General features: G+C 48.3%; 1 protein-coding gene across 2 annotated transcripts in view; it reads right to left on the reverse strand.

Moving 5' to 3' along the window:
• Positions 1-14,746, reverse strand: part of tmem198ab (transmembrane protein 198ab) — a 99,337-nt gene that overhangs the window by 23,159 nt on the left and 61,432 nt on the right. Inside the window, exon 4 of one of the 2 annotated variants that reach the window (XM_067986748.1) lies at positions 3,648-3,760. The exons of the other annotated variant lie outside the window; for it this stretch is intronic. The gene's annotated coding sequence lies outside the window, so the exon portion shown is untranslated. The remainder of the gene's footprint in view (positions 1-3,647; positions 3,761-14,746) is intronic. 2 annotated transcript variants of the gene reach the window in all.

The raw sequence follows: 14,746 nt of genomic DNA on the forward strand, positions 1-14,746 counted from the left end.
AGAGGGCCTCGATTTAACATCTGATCTGACAGCACCTCTGATATTATGGCACTGCACTAAAAGAAAAGGGCTTGCATTTTTACAGCGACTTTCACGACCTCAGGATGGCCCAAAGCGCTTTACAGCCAAATAAGTACTTTGTTTTTGGAAGTGTAGTCACTGTTATAATGTAGGAAACACGGCAGCCAATTTGCGCATAGCAAGATCCCACAAACAGCATTGAGATAATGACCAGATAACCCGTTTTTAGTGATGTTGGTTGAGCGATAAATATTAGCCCAGGACACCAGGGAGAACTCCCCTTCTCGTCTTCGAAATAGTAGCCGCGGGATCTTATTACGTCCACGAGAGAGCAGACGGGGCCTCGGTTCAACATCTCATCCGAAAGACAGCACCTCCGACAGTGCAGCGCTCCACTGAAGGGTGTCGGCCTTGGATTACGTGCTCAAGTCCCTGGAAGTGGGACTCGAACCCGTGTCCTCAGAGAGGAGAGAGTGTTACCCACTGAGCCAAGGCTGACACCCAACGGTGGTGCGTCAGGCTAGATTTTAGGGCTCAAGTCCCGATGTACGGCTTGAACTGACAACTTTACGACTCAGAGATGAGAGCGCTCGCAACTGAGCCCAGTGGATATTCACGATCAATCTGGCCCCATCGATCTGTTTTCTTTTTTCAGAGCATGCTTCAAAGGCAAACATCAATATATTGCCCCAAAGCCACCTTTCCAGGCCGGAATTCTGTTACCCGGGCAACAGGTCAACTGGGGAGGAGGGGGAAGGGGAGGTAAGAAATCATCAAATGACGTTAGACCGGTAATTTGTGTTCTTTATGATCTGTTTCTCAAATATAACAGAGAATTGCCTGGGAAAATGTCAATGCCTGAAGGTTGCCATGGAAACTGATATCCTCTGAGTCTACATGAGAGCATAACCTTGATTTCTACAGAATTAGTCACCCTGTGATTTTGTGTACACATTTTCCAACCTATGCACTCACCCTCCTCCCGGCTTCCTTGCTTCCGACTCTACAAAAAGAGAGTATGAAAAGAAACTCGCAAGGGATATCAAAACCAATACGAAGAACTTTTATGGTTATATTAGGAAAAAGAGGGTGGTCAGGAGCAGTGTTGGCCCCTTAAAAACTGAAAGTGGGGATATTGTCATTGACAATGGGGAAATGGCGGACATGTTGAACAATTACTTTGCCTCAGTATTTACAGTCGAAAAAGAGGATAGCATGCCGGAAATCCCAAGAAAACTTATATTGAATCGGGGACAGGGACTCGATAAAATTAACATAAGTAAAGCAACAGTAATGAAGAAAATAATAGCAATAAAGAGTGACAAATCCCCAGGACCAGATGGTTTCCATCCCAGGGTTTTAAAGGAAGTAGGTGAGCACATTGCAGATGCCCTAACTATAATCTTTCAAAGTTCTCTAGATTCAGGGACTGTCCCTCTGGATTGGAAAATTGCACATGTCACTCCGCTTTTTAAGAAAGGAGAGAGAGGGAAACCAAGGAATTATAGACCAGTTAGCCTAACATCTTTTGTGGGGAAAATGCTGGAGTCTATAATTAAGGATAGGGTGACTGAACACCTCGAGAATTTTCAGTTAATCAGAGAGATCCAGCATGGATTTGTGAAAGGTAGGTCGTGCCTGACAAACCTGATTGAATTTTTTGAAGAGATGACTAAAGTAGTGGACAGGGGAATATCAATGGATGTTATTTATATGGACTTCCAGAAGGCATTTGATAAAGTCCCACATAAGAGACTGTTAGCTAAGATAGAAGCCCATGGAATCGAGGGAAAAGTACGGACTTGGTTAGGAAGTTGGCTGAGCGAAAGGCGACAGAGAGTAGGGATAATGGGTAGGTACTCACATTGGCAGGATGTGACTAGTGGAGTCCTGCAGGGATCTGTCTTGGAGCCTCAATTATTCACAATATTTATTAACGACTTAGATGAAGGCATAGAAAGTCTCATATCTAAGTTTTTCGATGACACAAAGATTGGTGGCATTGTAAGCAGTGTGGATGAAAACATAAAATTACAAAGCGATATTGATCGATTAGGTGAATGGGCAAAACTGTGGCAAATGGAATTCAATGTAGACAAATGTGAGGTTATCCACTTTGGATCAAAAAAGGATAGAACAGGGTACTTTCTAAATGGTAAAAAGTTAAAAACAGTGGATGTCCAAAGGGACCTAGGGGTTCAGGTACATAGATCATTGAAGTGTCATGAACAGGTGCAGAAAATAATCAAGAAGGCTAATGGAATGCTGGCCTTTATATCTAGAGGACTGGAGTACAAGGGGGCAGAAGTTATGCTGCAGCTATACAAAACCCTGGTTAGACCGCACCTGGAGTATTGTGAGCAGTTCTGGGCACCGCACCTTCGGAAGGACATATTGGCCTTGGAGGGAGTGCAGCGTAGGTTTACTAGAATGATACCTGGACTTCAAGGGTTAAGTTACGAGGAGAGATTACACAAATTGGGGTTGTATTCTCTAGAGTTTCGAAGGTTAAGGGGTGATCTGATCGAAGTTTATAAGATATTAAGGGGAACGGATAGGGTGGATAGAGAGAAACTATTTCCGCTGGTTGGGGATTCTAGGAGTAGGGGGCACAGTCTAAAAATTAGAGCCAGACCTTTCAGGAGCGAGATTAGAAAACATTTCTACACACAAAGGGTGGTAGAAGTTTGGAACTCTCTTCCGCAAACGGCAATTGATGCTAGCTCAATTGCTAAATTTAAATCTGAGATAGATAGCTTTTTGGCAACCAAAGGTATTAAGGGATATGGGCCAAAGGCGGGTATATGGAGTTAGATCACAGATCAGCCATGATCTTATCAAATGGCGGAGCAGGCACGAGGGGCTGAATGGCCTACTCCTGTTCCTATGTTCCTACTCTAAAAACTGTGGAATTCCTCACCCCTCACAGTCTTGCCTTCCTCCCGTAATTTACAGGCTGTTAAAATCAAAGCTTGCTGTCAGACGTGACTCCGTGGGTCGCACTCTCTCGCCTCTTGAATCAGAAGGTCATGGGTTCAAGTCCGCACTCCAGAGACTTGAGCACACAATACAGGCCGACACTCCCAGTGCCAGTACTGAGGGAGTGCTGCACTGTCGGAAGTGCCATCTTTCGGATAAGATCCCCGCCTGCTCTCTCAGGTGGATGTTAAAGATCCCCTGGGCACGACTGGAAGAAGAGCAGGGGGGGTTCTCCTCGGTGTCCTGGGCCAATATTTATCCCTCAACCAACATCACTTGAAAACTTCTTATCTCGTTGCTCTTTGTGGGATCTTGCTGTGCAAGAAATTGGCCGCTGCGTTTCCTACACGGCAACAGTGACTACACTTCAAAAGAGGACTTCATTGGCTCTAAAGCGCTTTGGGACATCCTGAGGCTGTGAAAGGCGCTATATAAATGCAAGCTCTTTTTTTTTATTCCCTGAAAGACCTCGGACTGTTCCAGTTCTCCGAGCTCTGGCCAATCACAGGGTGCGCAATTTAAGGAAAAAACGTTGAATTAGAGACCGGATCAGGATCAGCCAACATTCGTTGACAAAATTATTTGGCTAAAATTTCTCTTGATTCACGTGAATGTGGGCCGGATTAACGAGAGTATTGATTCCATACCTGACCTTCAGTCAGACAGCTCCTTCACGATTCAGTAAATCATCAGTGCTTTAATTGTGAGCGTACAGATGAGCATCCTTGACAACTGAAATTCTTCTAAATTAGAGCGTGGCCTTTGGAAGTGAATGGATTGAGAGAGAGATTGATCAGAAGCTGCCGTACTCGCACTGAGAATCAGGAAGACCATGTTTGAACACGACCTCATTATATTACACAGAAAACACAGCACAGAAACAAGCCATTTCGGCGCATGTAGTCCACACTGGGAGGAGAAAGTAGGGGAACAGCAAAAATATATGTTGGATTGAGGGATATGGTGAGAAGGTGGGTGGGTGGGGTTGAGGGATACGGTGAGAAGGTGGGTGGGTGGGGTTGAGGGATATGGTGAGAAGGTGGGTAGGTGGGGTTGAGGGATATGGTGAGAAGGTGGGTAGGTGGAGTTGAGGGATGTGGTGAGAAGGTGGGTAGGTGGGATTGATGGATATGGTGAGAAGGTGGGTAGGTGGGGTTGAGGGATATGGTGAGAAGGTGGGTAGGTGGGGTTGAGGGATATGGTGTGAAGGTGGGTAGGTGGGGTTGAGGGATATGGTGAGAAGGTGGGTAGGTGGGGATGAGGGATACGGTGAGAAGGTGGGTGGGTGGGGTTGAGGGATATGGTGAGAAGGTGGGTAGGTGGGGTTGAGGGATATGGTGAGAAGGTGGGTAGGTGGGGTTGAGGGATATGGTGTGAAGGTGGGTAGGTGGGATTGATGGATATGGTGAGAAGGTGGGTAGGTGGGATTGAGGGAAATGGTGAGAAGGTGGGTAGGTGGGATTGATGGATATGGTGAGAAGGTGGGTAGGTGGGATTGAGGGAAATGGTGAGAAGGTGGGTAGGTGGGATTGAGGGAAATGGTGAGAAGATGGGTAGGTGGGATTGAGGGATATGATAAGAAGGTGGGTAGGTGGGGTTGAGGGATATGGTGTGAAGGTGGGTAGGTGGAGTTGAGGGATATGGTGAGAAGGTGGGTGGGTGGGATTGAGGGATATAAGAAGGTGGGTGGGTGGGGTTGAGGGATGTGGTGAGAAGGTGGGTGGGTGGAGTTGAGGGATATGGTGAGAAGGTGGGTAGGTGGGATTGAGGGAAATGGTGAGAAGGTGGGTAGGTGGGGTTGAGGGACATGGTGAGAAGATGGGTAGGTGGGATTGAGGGATATGATAAGAAGGTGGATGGGTGGGGTTGAGGGATATGGAGAGAAGGTGGGTAGGTGGGATTGAGGGACATGGTGAGAAGGTGGGTAGGTGGGATTGAGGGAAATGGTGAGAAGATGGGTAGGTGGGATTGAGGGATATGATAAGAAGGTGGGTAGGTGGGATTGAGGGATATGATAAGAAGGTGGGTGGGTGGGGTTGAGGGATGTGGTGAGAAGGTGGGTAGGTGGGATTGAGGGACATGGTGAGAAGGTGGGTAGGTGGGATTGAGGGAAATGGTGAGAAGATGGGTAGGTGGGATTGAGGGATATGATAAGAAGGTGGGTAGGTGGGGTTGAGGGATATGGAGAGAAGGTGGGTGGGTGGGGTTAAGGGATATGGTGAGAAGGTGGGTAGGTGGGGTTGAGGGATATGGTGAGAATGTGGGTGGGTGGGATTGAGGGATATGGTGAGAAGGTGGGTAGGTGGGGTTGAGGGATATGGTGAGAAGGTGGGTAGGTGGGGTTGAGGGATATGGTGAGAAGGTGGGTGGGTGGGGTTGAGGGATTTGGTGAGAAGGTGGGTGGGTGCGGTTGAGGGATGTGGTGAGAAGGTGGGTGGGTGGAGTTGAGGGATATGGTGAGAAGGTGGGTGGGTGGGATTGAGGGACATGGTGAGAAGGTGGGTAGGTGGGATTGAGGGAAATGGTGAGAAGGTGGGTAGGTGGGGTTGAGGGACATGGTGAGAAGGTGGGTAGGTGGGGTTGAGGGACATGGTGAGAAGGTGGGTAGGTGGGATTGAGGGAAATGGTGAGAAGATGGGTAGGTGGGATTGAGGGATATGATAAGAAGGTGGGTAGGTGGGGTTGAGGGATATGGAGAGAAGGTGGGTGGGTGGGGTTGAGGGATTTGGTGAGAAGGTGGGTAGGTGAGGTTGAGGGATATGGTGAGAAGGTGGGTGGGTGGGATTGAGGGATATGGTGAGAAGGTGGGTGGGTGGGGTTGAGGGATGTGGAGAGAAGGTGGGTGGGTGGGGTTGAGGGATGTGGTGAGAAGGTGGATGGGTGGGGTTGAGGGATATGGTGAGAAGGTGGGTAGGTGGGGTTGAGGGATATGATAAGAAGGTGGGTAGGTGGGATTGAGGGATTTGGTGAGACGGTGAGTCGGTGGGATTGAGGGATTTGGTGAGACGGTGAGTAGGTAGGATTGAGGGATATGGGGAGAAGGTGGGTAGTTGAGATTGAGGGATATGGTGAGAAGTGGGTAGGTGGGATTGAGAGATTTGGTGTGACGGTGAGTAGGTGGGATTGAGGGATTTGGTGAGACGGTGAGTAGGTGGGATTGAGGGATATGGGGAGAAGGTGGGTAGTTGAGATTGAGGGATATGGTGAGAAGGTGGGTAGGTTGGATTGAGGGATTTGGTGAGACGGTGAGTAGGTGGGATTGAGGGATTTGGTGAGACGGTGAGTAGGTGGGATTGAGGGATATGGGGAGACGGTGAGTAGGTGGGATTGAGGGATATGGTGAGAAGGTGGGTAGGTGGGATTGAGGGATATGGGGAGATGGTGAGTAGGTGGGATTGAGGGATATGGTGAGACGGTGAGTAGGTGGGATTGAGGGATATGGGGAGACGGTTTATAGATGGGATTGAGGGATATGGTGAGACGGTGAGTAGGTGGGATTGAGGGATATGGTGAGAAGGTGGGTAGGTGGGATTGAGGGATATGGGGAGATGGTGAGTAGGTGGGATTGAGGGATATAGGGAGGCGGTGAGTAGGTGGGATTGAGGGATATGGGGAGACGGTGGATAGATGGGATTGAGGGATATGGGGAGACGGTGAGTAGGTGGGGATTGATCTCTCAAACGGGAAACAGTTTATTGGTCTTAATTGCCTGTTCCGGTTTTTAACGTTTTCAGTGGACTAGTCTCTTATCACCGTTTATGATAGTCCTCTGCTCTTTAAACAGTGACATTAACTTGTTTACTCTACAAACCTCAGTTGCAATAGCGGACAGTGGAGTGTCATAGCAACACAGGAAGCATCAAACAGTGTAGCTTCCACATGTAATTAGCAAACCTTCCTCCCGTGCGTGTTTGTGTACTCTCAGAAATAAGCAAAGGTGCGCAGTGCAGGGACCAGGGTGAGGGGTTGGTAAATAGAATCCCAGTGCATGGAATAAAATCTAAACCAAGATAGGTATCATCAGAGAGGAGGGAAACACAGAGGAGGGTAAGAATTATCTTTGGAGTTAAAGGAAGATTGCAATAAATAGAATCATAGAAACTTACAGCACAGAAGGAGGCCATTCAGCCCCTCGTGCCTGTGCCGGCTCTGTGAAAGAGGCTATCCAATTAGTCCCACTTCCCCCCTGCTCTTTCCCCATAGCCCGGCAAATGGATCGCAAGACAGGATATAAAGGAATCAAGAAGCAGTTCATCAATGGAATGAGACTCGACTAAGAGGCCACAAAGTCCTGAATTAAAAGGGTTTGCCCAGATACTGAAGAAATTCTCAGACTAAATGATGCCTTTTACATCGATACTCCTGTAATTAGTGCAGGTTCCGTACAGTTTATATTGCTGCTATAAATAGATATAAATAATAGTCTCTGATTGCAACCTGAAGTGTGGGGGTTGGCAACAGTTTATTAAACAAACACGGCAACAGGAGAATCCTTTCTGACTTTAAGTTGTTTCTTCAGAGATGCACAGGGTATTTTTTTTTTCAAAAAAAGATTTGAATATTTAGCTGTCAGCCATGCCTCAGTGGGCAGCACTCTCGCCTCTCAGTCAGCAGGTCATGGGTTCAAATCCCACTCCAGAGACTTTGAGCACATAATCCAGGCTGACACTCCCAGTTCCAGTACTGAGGGAGTGCTGCACTGTCGGAGGTGCCGTCTTTCCGGCAAGACAAGGCCCCGTCTGCCCTCTCAGGTGGACGTAAAAGATCCCATGGAAATATTCAGAAGAAGAGCAGGGGAGTTCCCCCCACTGTCCTGGGCCAATATTTATCCCTCAACCAACATCACTAAAGCAGATGGCCTGGTCATTATCAAATTGCTGTTTGTGGGATCTTGCTGTGCGCAAATTGGCTGCCGCGTTTCCTACATTACAACAGTGACTACACTTCAAAAGTGCTTCATTGGGGCAGTGGCAGCATGGATACGAAATTGACTAAGTGACAAGAAACAGAGAGAAGTGGTGAACGGTTGTTTTTCGGACTGGAGGGAGGTGTACAGTGGTGTTCCCCAGGGGTCGGTGCTGGGACCACTGCTTTTTTTGATATATATTGATGACTTGGATTTGGCTGTAAACAGGGCACAATTTCAAAATTTGCAGATGACACAAAACTTGGAAGTGTAGTAAACAGTGAGGAGGATAGTGATAGACTTCAAGAGGGCATAGACAGGCTGGTGGGATGGGCGGACACATGGCAGATGAAATTTAACACAGAGAAGTGCGAAGTGATACATTTTCGCAGGAGGAATGAGGAGAGGCAATATAAACTAAATGGTCCAAATCTAAAAGGGGTACAGGAACAGAGAGACCTGGGGGTGTATGTGCACAAATCGTTGAAGGTGGCAGGACAGGTTGAGAAAGCGGTTAAAAAAGCATAGGGGATCCTGGGTTTTATAAATCAAAGCATAGAGTACAAAAGCAAGGAGGTTATGTTGAACCTTTATAAAACAATGGTTCAGCCACAGCTTTTTAAAAAATTTATTCATGGGATGTGGGCGTCGCCGGCAAGACCAGAATTTATTGCCCATCCCTAATTGCCCTTGAGAAGGTGGTGATGAGCCGCCTTCTTGAACCGCTGCAGTCCGTGTGGTGACGGTTCTCCCACAGTGCTGTTAGGAAGGGAGTTCCAGGATTTTGACCCAGCGACGATGAAGGAACGGTGATATATTTCCAAGTCGGGATGGTGTGTGACTTGGAGGGGAACGTGCAGGTGGTGTTGTTCCCATGTGCCTGCTGCCCTTGTCCTTCCAGGTGGTAGAGGTCGCGGGTTTGGGAGGTGCTGTCGAAGAAGCCTTGGCGAGTTGCTGCAGTGCATCTTGTAGATGATACACACTGCAGCCACAGTGCGCCGGTGGTGAAGGGAGTGAATGTTTAAGGTGGTGGATGGGGTGCCAATCAAGCGGGCTGTTTGTCCTGGATGGTGTCGAGCTTCTTGAGTGTTGTTGGAGTTGCACTCATCCAGGCAAGTGGAGAGTGTTCCTGACTTGTGCCTTGTAGATGGTGGAAAGGCTTTGGGGAGTCAGGAGGTGAGTCACTCGCCGCAGAATACCCAGCCTCTGACCTGCTCTTGTAGCCACAGTATTTATGTGGCTGGTCCAGTTTAGTTTCTGGTCAATGGTGACCCCCAGGATGTTGATGGTGGGGGATTCGGTGATGGTAATGCCGTTGAATGCCAAGGGAAGGTGGTTAGACTCTCTCTTGTTGGAGATGGTCATTGCCTGGCACTTGTCTGGCACGAATGTTACTTGCCACTTATCAGCCCAAGCCTGGATGTTGTCCAGGTCTTGCTGCATGTGGGCATGGACTGCTTCTTTATCTGAGGAGTTGCAAACGGAACTGAACACCGTGCAATCAGCAGTGAACATCCCCACTTCTGATCTTATGATGGGGGGAACGTCATTGATGAAGCAGCTGAAGATGGTTGGGCCTAGGACACTGCCCTGAGGAACTCCTGCAGCGATGTCCTGGGGCTGAGATGATTGGCCTCCAACAACCACTACCATCTTCCTTTGTGCTAGGTATGACTCCAGCCACTGGAGAGTTTTCCCACTGATTCCCAATGACTTCAATTTTACTAGGGCTCCTTGGTGCCACACTCGGTCAAATGCTGCCTTGATGTCAAGGGCAGTCACTCTCACCTCACCTCTGGAACTCAGCTCTTTTGTCCATGTTTGGACCAAGGCTGTAATGAGGACAGCTGGAGTATTGTGTCCAATTCTGGGCACTGCACTTTAGGAAGGATTTGAAGGCCTTAGACAGGGTGCAGAAAAGATTTTCTAGAATGGTTCTAGGGATGAGGGACTTCAGTTACGAGGATAGGCTGGAGAAGCTGGGGTTGTTCTCCTTAGAGCAGAGAAGGTTAAGAGGAGATTTGATAGAAGTGTTCAAAATCATGACGGGTTTAGATAAAGTAAATGGAGAGGAACTGTTCGCATTGGCAGAAGGGTCGCGAACCAGAGGACACAGATTTAAGGTGATTGGCAAAAGAACCAAAGGTGACACGAGGAAAAACTTTTTTACGCAGCGAGTTGTTATGATCTGGAATGCGCTGCCTGAAAGGGCGGTGGAAGCAGATTCAGTAGCAACTTTCAAAAAGGAATTGGATAAATACTTGAAGGGAAAAAATTTGCAGGGCTACAGGGAAAGAGCGGGGGAGTGGGACTAATTGGATTGCTCTTACAAAGAGCCATCACAGGCTCGATGGGCCGAATGGCCTCCTCCTGCGCTGTAATTGCATGATTCTACAATTCTATGATTGGCTGTAAAACGCTTTGAGACAACCCGAGGTTGTGAAAGACACTGTTTGGAAGAAGAGTAGTGGAGTTCTCCCCAGTGTCCTGGGCCAATATTTATCCCTCAATGAACATCACTAAAATAAAAACAATTATCTCGTCATAGTCATTATCTCATTGCTGTTTCTGGGATCTTGCACAACCTCAGGACATCCCAAAGCCCTTTACGGCCAATGAAGTAATTCTTGAAGCGTAGTCACTGTTGTAATGTAGGAAACGCGGCAGCCAATTTGCGCACAGCAAGATCCCACAAACAGCAACGCGGTAATGACCAGATCATCTGTTTTAGTGATGTTGGTTAAGGGATAAACATCGGCCCCAGGACACCAGAGAGAATTCCCCCTGCTCTTCTTCGAAATAGCGGCCGTGGGATCTTTTACGTTAACTCGAGAGGGGCAGACCGGGCCTCGGTTTAATGTCTCATCCGAAAGATGGCACTTCCAACAGTGCAGCACTCCCTCAGTACTGCACTGAACCGTCAACCTAGAGTATGTGCTTGCGTCTCAGGAGTGGGAACAACCTTCTGACTCGGAGGTAAGAGTGCTACCCGCTGAGCCACAGTTAGGAAGGGAATGCCAGAGTATGGGGTCTAGACAGCTGTAAGGTACAGCCACCAATGGAAGGGAGGGAAGGATGCATCAGGGACCAGAGTCAGATGTCAGGAACTCTTCTTCATGCACAGAATGATCAACACGTGATAGAGACTCCGAGAGAGAGAAGCCCAGGCAAAAACCCCGGAATCATTCAAGAAACAGTTTGTTTTATTAAAAAAATTAATTCTCGGGATGCGGCAAGGCTGACATTTATTGACTATCCCTAATTGCTCTTGAGAAGGTGGTGGTGGGCCGCCTTCTTCTTGAACTGCTGCAGTCCCGTGTGGTGATGGCGCTGCCAAAATGCCATTGGATAGGAGGTTCCAGGATTTCGACCCTGCGACAATGAAGGAATGGCCGATATATGTCCAAGTCAGGATGGTGTGTGACAGGGTGTTCAAAATCGTGAGGGGTTTTGAGATAGTAAATAAGGAGAACTTGTTTCCACTGGCGGGAAGGTCGGTAACCAGAGGACACAGATTTAAAATAATTGTCAAAAGATCAAGAGCGGGGGTGGAGGTGAAGAGAAATGTTTTTAACGCAGCGAGTTGTTATGATCTGGAATGTGCTGCCTGAAAGGGCGGTGGAAGCAGATTCAGTAGTAACTTTCAAAAGGGAATTGGATAAATACCTGAAAAGGATAAAATTTGCAGGACTATGGGGAAAGAGCGGGGGAATGGGAATGCTTTTTTTAAAGAGCTGGCACGGGCACAATGGACCGAATGGCCTCTTTCTGTGCGTACAATTCTATGATTCTATAAGAGGAGAATTTGTTGCTGTTTAAAGGGGGATTGTAGTTCCTTCATGGATGACTGACCTTTTCATGGGCCAGTCGCCCTCATTCCATCTCGTCATCTTATGAATTAAAGAATTATTTCCTGGAATTTTGATTCAAAGATCTGATTTTAATGAAGTTATGGAAACTGCTGGATCATAAGAGCCTTAAAGGTACTTGAAGAATGGTGTTTTGGGTAGGATTTATTATTAATTAATGATGGTCTGGGGATGGCAATTTCCTGGTCTAACTCACCAGAGGGAATCCAGCTGGACTGTAATGAATGAAGAGGACATGTCTACTCAGCCTGATAGTCACGCCTCCCCCCTCACAACTAAAGAGTTTACTGAAAGGCCCTGGAGACAGATTTGCTTATTTGTGGTATTGATTTTACACCACTCAAACACTCCCTTGCTTTACACACCAGGAGATAGGCGTTTATCCTGAAGTGATAAGGCACTTTGAAAGGGAGATGCCATTTATGGGTGATGCTCCATTTGCTAAGATGCCCCTTGTGAGTGCGCAAGGCTGGAAAACGCTCCCCTCCCCCGCTACCCCCGGGAGCAGTCAGCCAGGAGACGTCACAATCGCACGGATACAGAGAGAGAGAGAGAGAGAGAGTGAGAAACTACATCTGTACAAACTGGGGGTGTTTTAACAGCAATTATAGTTATTGTAAAAAATTCTCAGACATCACACTTCAAAGTATCACACTTGAAAGAGTATGTTGATTTGCTCATTATCTATCTATCTATCTATCTATCTATCTATCTATCTATTCATCCATCCATCCTGCATTACACAGTGACTACACTTCAAAAGTACTTCATTGGCTGTAAAGCGCTTTGGGACGTCCCGAGGTTGTGAAAGGCGCTATAGAAATGCAAGTTCTTTCTTTCTTTCTTCTCTTTCTATAAAAAGTGCTTTGTGTCTAGCGTGCATCCGTGTCCATCAAACCACAGACGTCACACTTCAGAAGTCACACCTCAAAGCGTCACACTTGAAAGTGTATGTTGATTTGCTCAAATCTTGTTTTCACAAACGATCTTTGAACGTATCAACCAACATCGGAAAAGTGGATGAAGAACGAACGACAAATAACGACTAAGGACTTAGGAAAACAGCAAATCAAGATTGAACAGTTGGCGAAATCCACCAATAAAAGAGAGGAGATATTCTTCTAAATACTCTCTTGCTTTCTTCACCAAGATGAGGATTAACCAAGGGAAATAGAGTTTGTAACACAACAAAGACATAAATAATTATCTTAACTAAACTATAGAATTTTCTGTGTTTAAAATGTCTCCAAACCCCTTCCTATTCACTCCCAATATATAGAATCCCAATCGAGCAAACCCCTTCCGATTCATTCCCATTGTATAGAATCCCAATGGACCAAACCCCTTCCCATTCACTCCCATTGTATAGAATCCCAATGGACCAAACCCCTTCCCATTCACTCCCATTGTATAGAGTCCAAATGGACCAAACCCCTTCCCATTCACTCCCATTGTATAGAGTCCCAATGGACCAAACCCCTTCCCATTCACTCCCATTGTATAGAATCCCAATGGACCAAACCCCTTCCCATTCACTCCCATTGTATAGAATCTCAATGGACCAAACCCCATCCCATTCACTCCCATTGTATAGAATCTCAATGGACCAAACCCCATCCCATTCACTCCCATTGTATAGAGTCCCAATGGACAAATTTCCTTCCCATTCACTTCCAATATATAGAATCACAATGGACCAAACCCCTTCCCATTCACTCCTATTGTATAGAGTCCCAATGGACCAAACCCCTTCCCATTCACTCCCATTGTATAGAATGCCTGGTTGAAACACTACAATTAAATACAGAAACTGGAACCAAGTATAAAACGTTCTCCCTCCCAATGATATTTTAATCTTTGACACACGATAGTTGAGAAGTGAGTTTTGAATATCTCATTATTGTGTTCGGAAGCACCAGCAAGTGATTGCTCTGGGAACTCTGCCACAACAACAACAACTTGCATTTATATAGTGACTTTAAAATAGTGAAACGTCCCAAGGCACCTCACAGGAGAGTAATCAGGCCAAAATTTGTCACCGAGCCACACACGGAGATATTAGGACAGCTTGGTCAAAGATGTAGGTTTTAAGAAGCGTCTTAAAGGAGGAAAGAGAGGTAGAGAGGTTTAGGGAGGGAATTCCAGGGCTTAGGGCCCAGGCAGCAGAAGGCCCGGCCGTCAATGGTGGAGTGAAGAAAATAGTGTAGCCTGGGAATCCTGCCCCGGGCCGGGATCCCTGCCTCGGCCCGGGAACGCTGCCTCGGCCCGGGAACGCTGCCTCGGCCCGGGATCCCTGCCCCGGCCCGGGAACGCTGCCTCGGCCAGGGAACCCTGCCTCGGCCCGGGAACGCTGCCTCGGCCCGGGAACCCTGCCTCGGCCCCAGGATCCCTGCCCTGGCCCGGGAACGCTGCCTCGGCCAGGGAACCCTGCCTCGGCCCGGGAACGCTGCCTCGGCCCGGGAACCCTGCCTCGGCCCCAGGATCCCTGCCCTGGCCCGGGAACGCTGCCCCGGCCCGGGAACAATGCCCCGGCCCGGGATCCCTGCCCCGGCCCGGGAACGCTGCCTCGGCCCCGGAACGCTGCCTCGGCCCCGGAACGCTGCCTCGGCCCCGGAACCCTGCCTCGGCCCCAGGATCCCTGCCCCGGCCCGGGAACCCTGCCCCGGCCCGGGATCCCTGCCTCGGCCCCAGGATCCCTGCCTCGGCCCGGGAACGCTGCCCCGGCCCCGGGAACGCTGCCCCGGCCCCGGGAACGCTGCCCCGGCCCGGGATCCCTGCCGATTCAGGGTCAAAGCATCGAGTTGCCGGGAGCTAACTGGCGGCAGCAGGATTTGGCTGATCAGAATGCTGTGAGCTTCCCCCTAGCAACAGCCTCTTCGCCAATCGACACGGAGCACTCAATCCGATTGTACGCTTTCAGCGGTACTGCTGGGCTGTCGGGTTGGATGGATTAGCTCAGCTTTTTAACCCT

Source organism: Heptranchias perlo, chromosome 7 (assembly GCF_035084215.1).
Source record: "Heptranchias perlo isolate sHepPer1 chromosome 7, sHepPer1.hap1, whole genome shotgun sequence".
Taxonomy (NCBI): Eukaryota; Metazoa; Chordata; class Chondrichthyes; order Hexanchiformes; family Hexanchidae; genus Heptranchias; species Heptranchias perlo.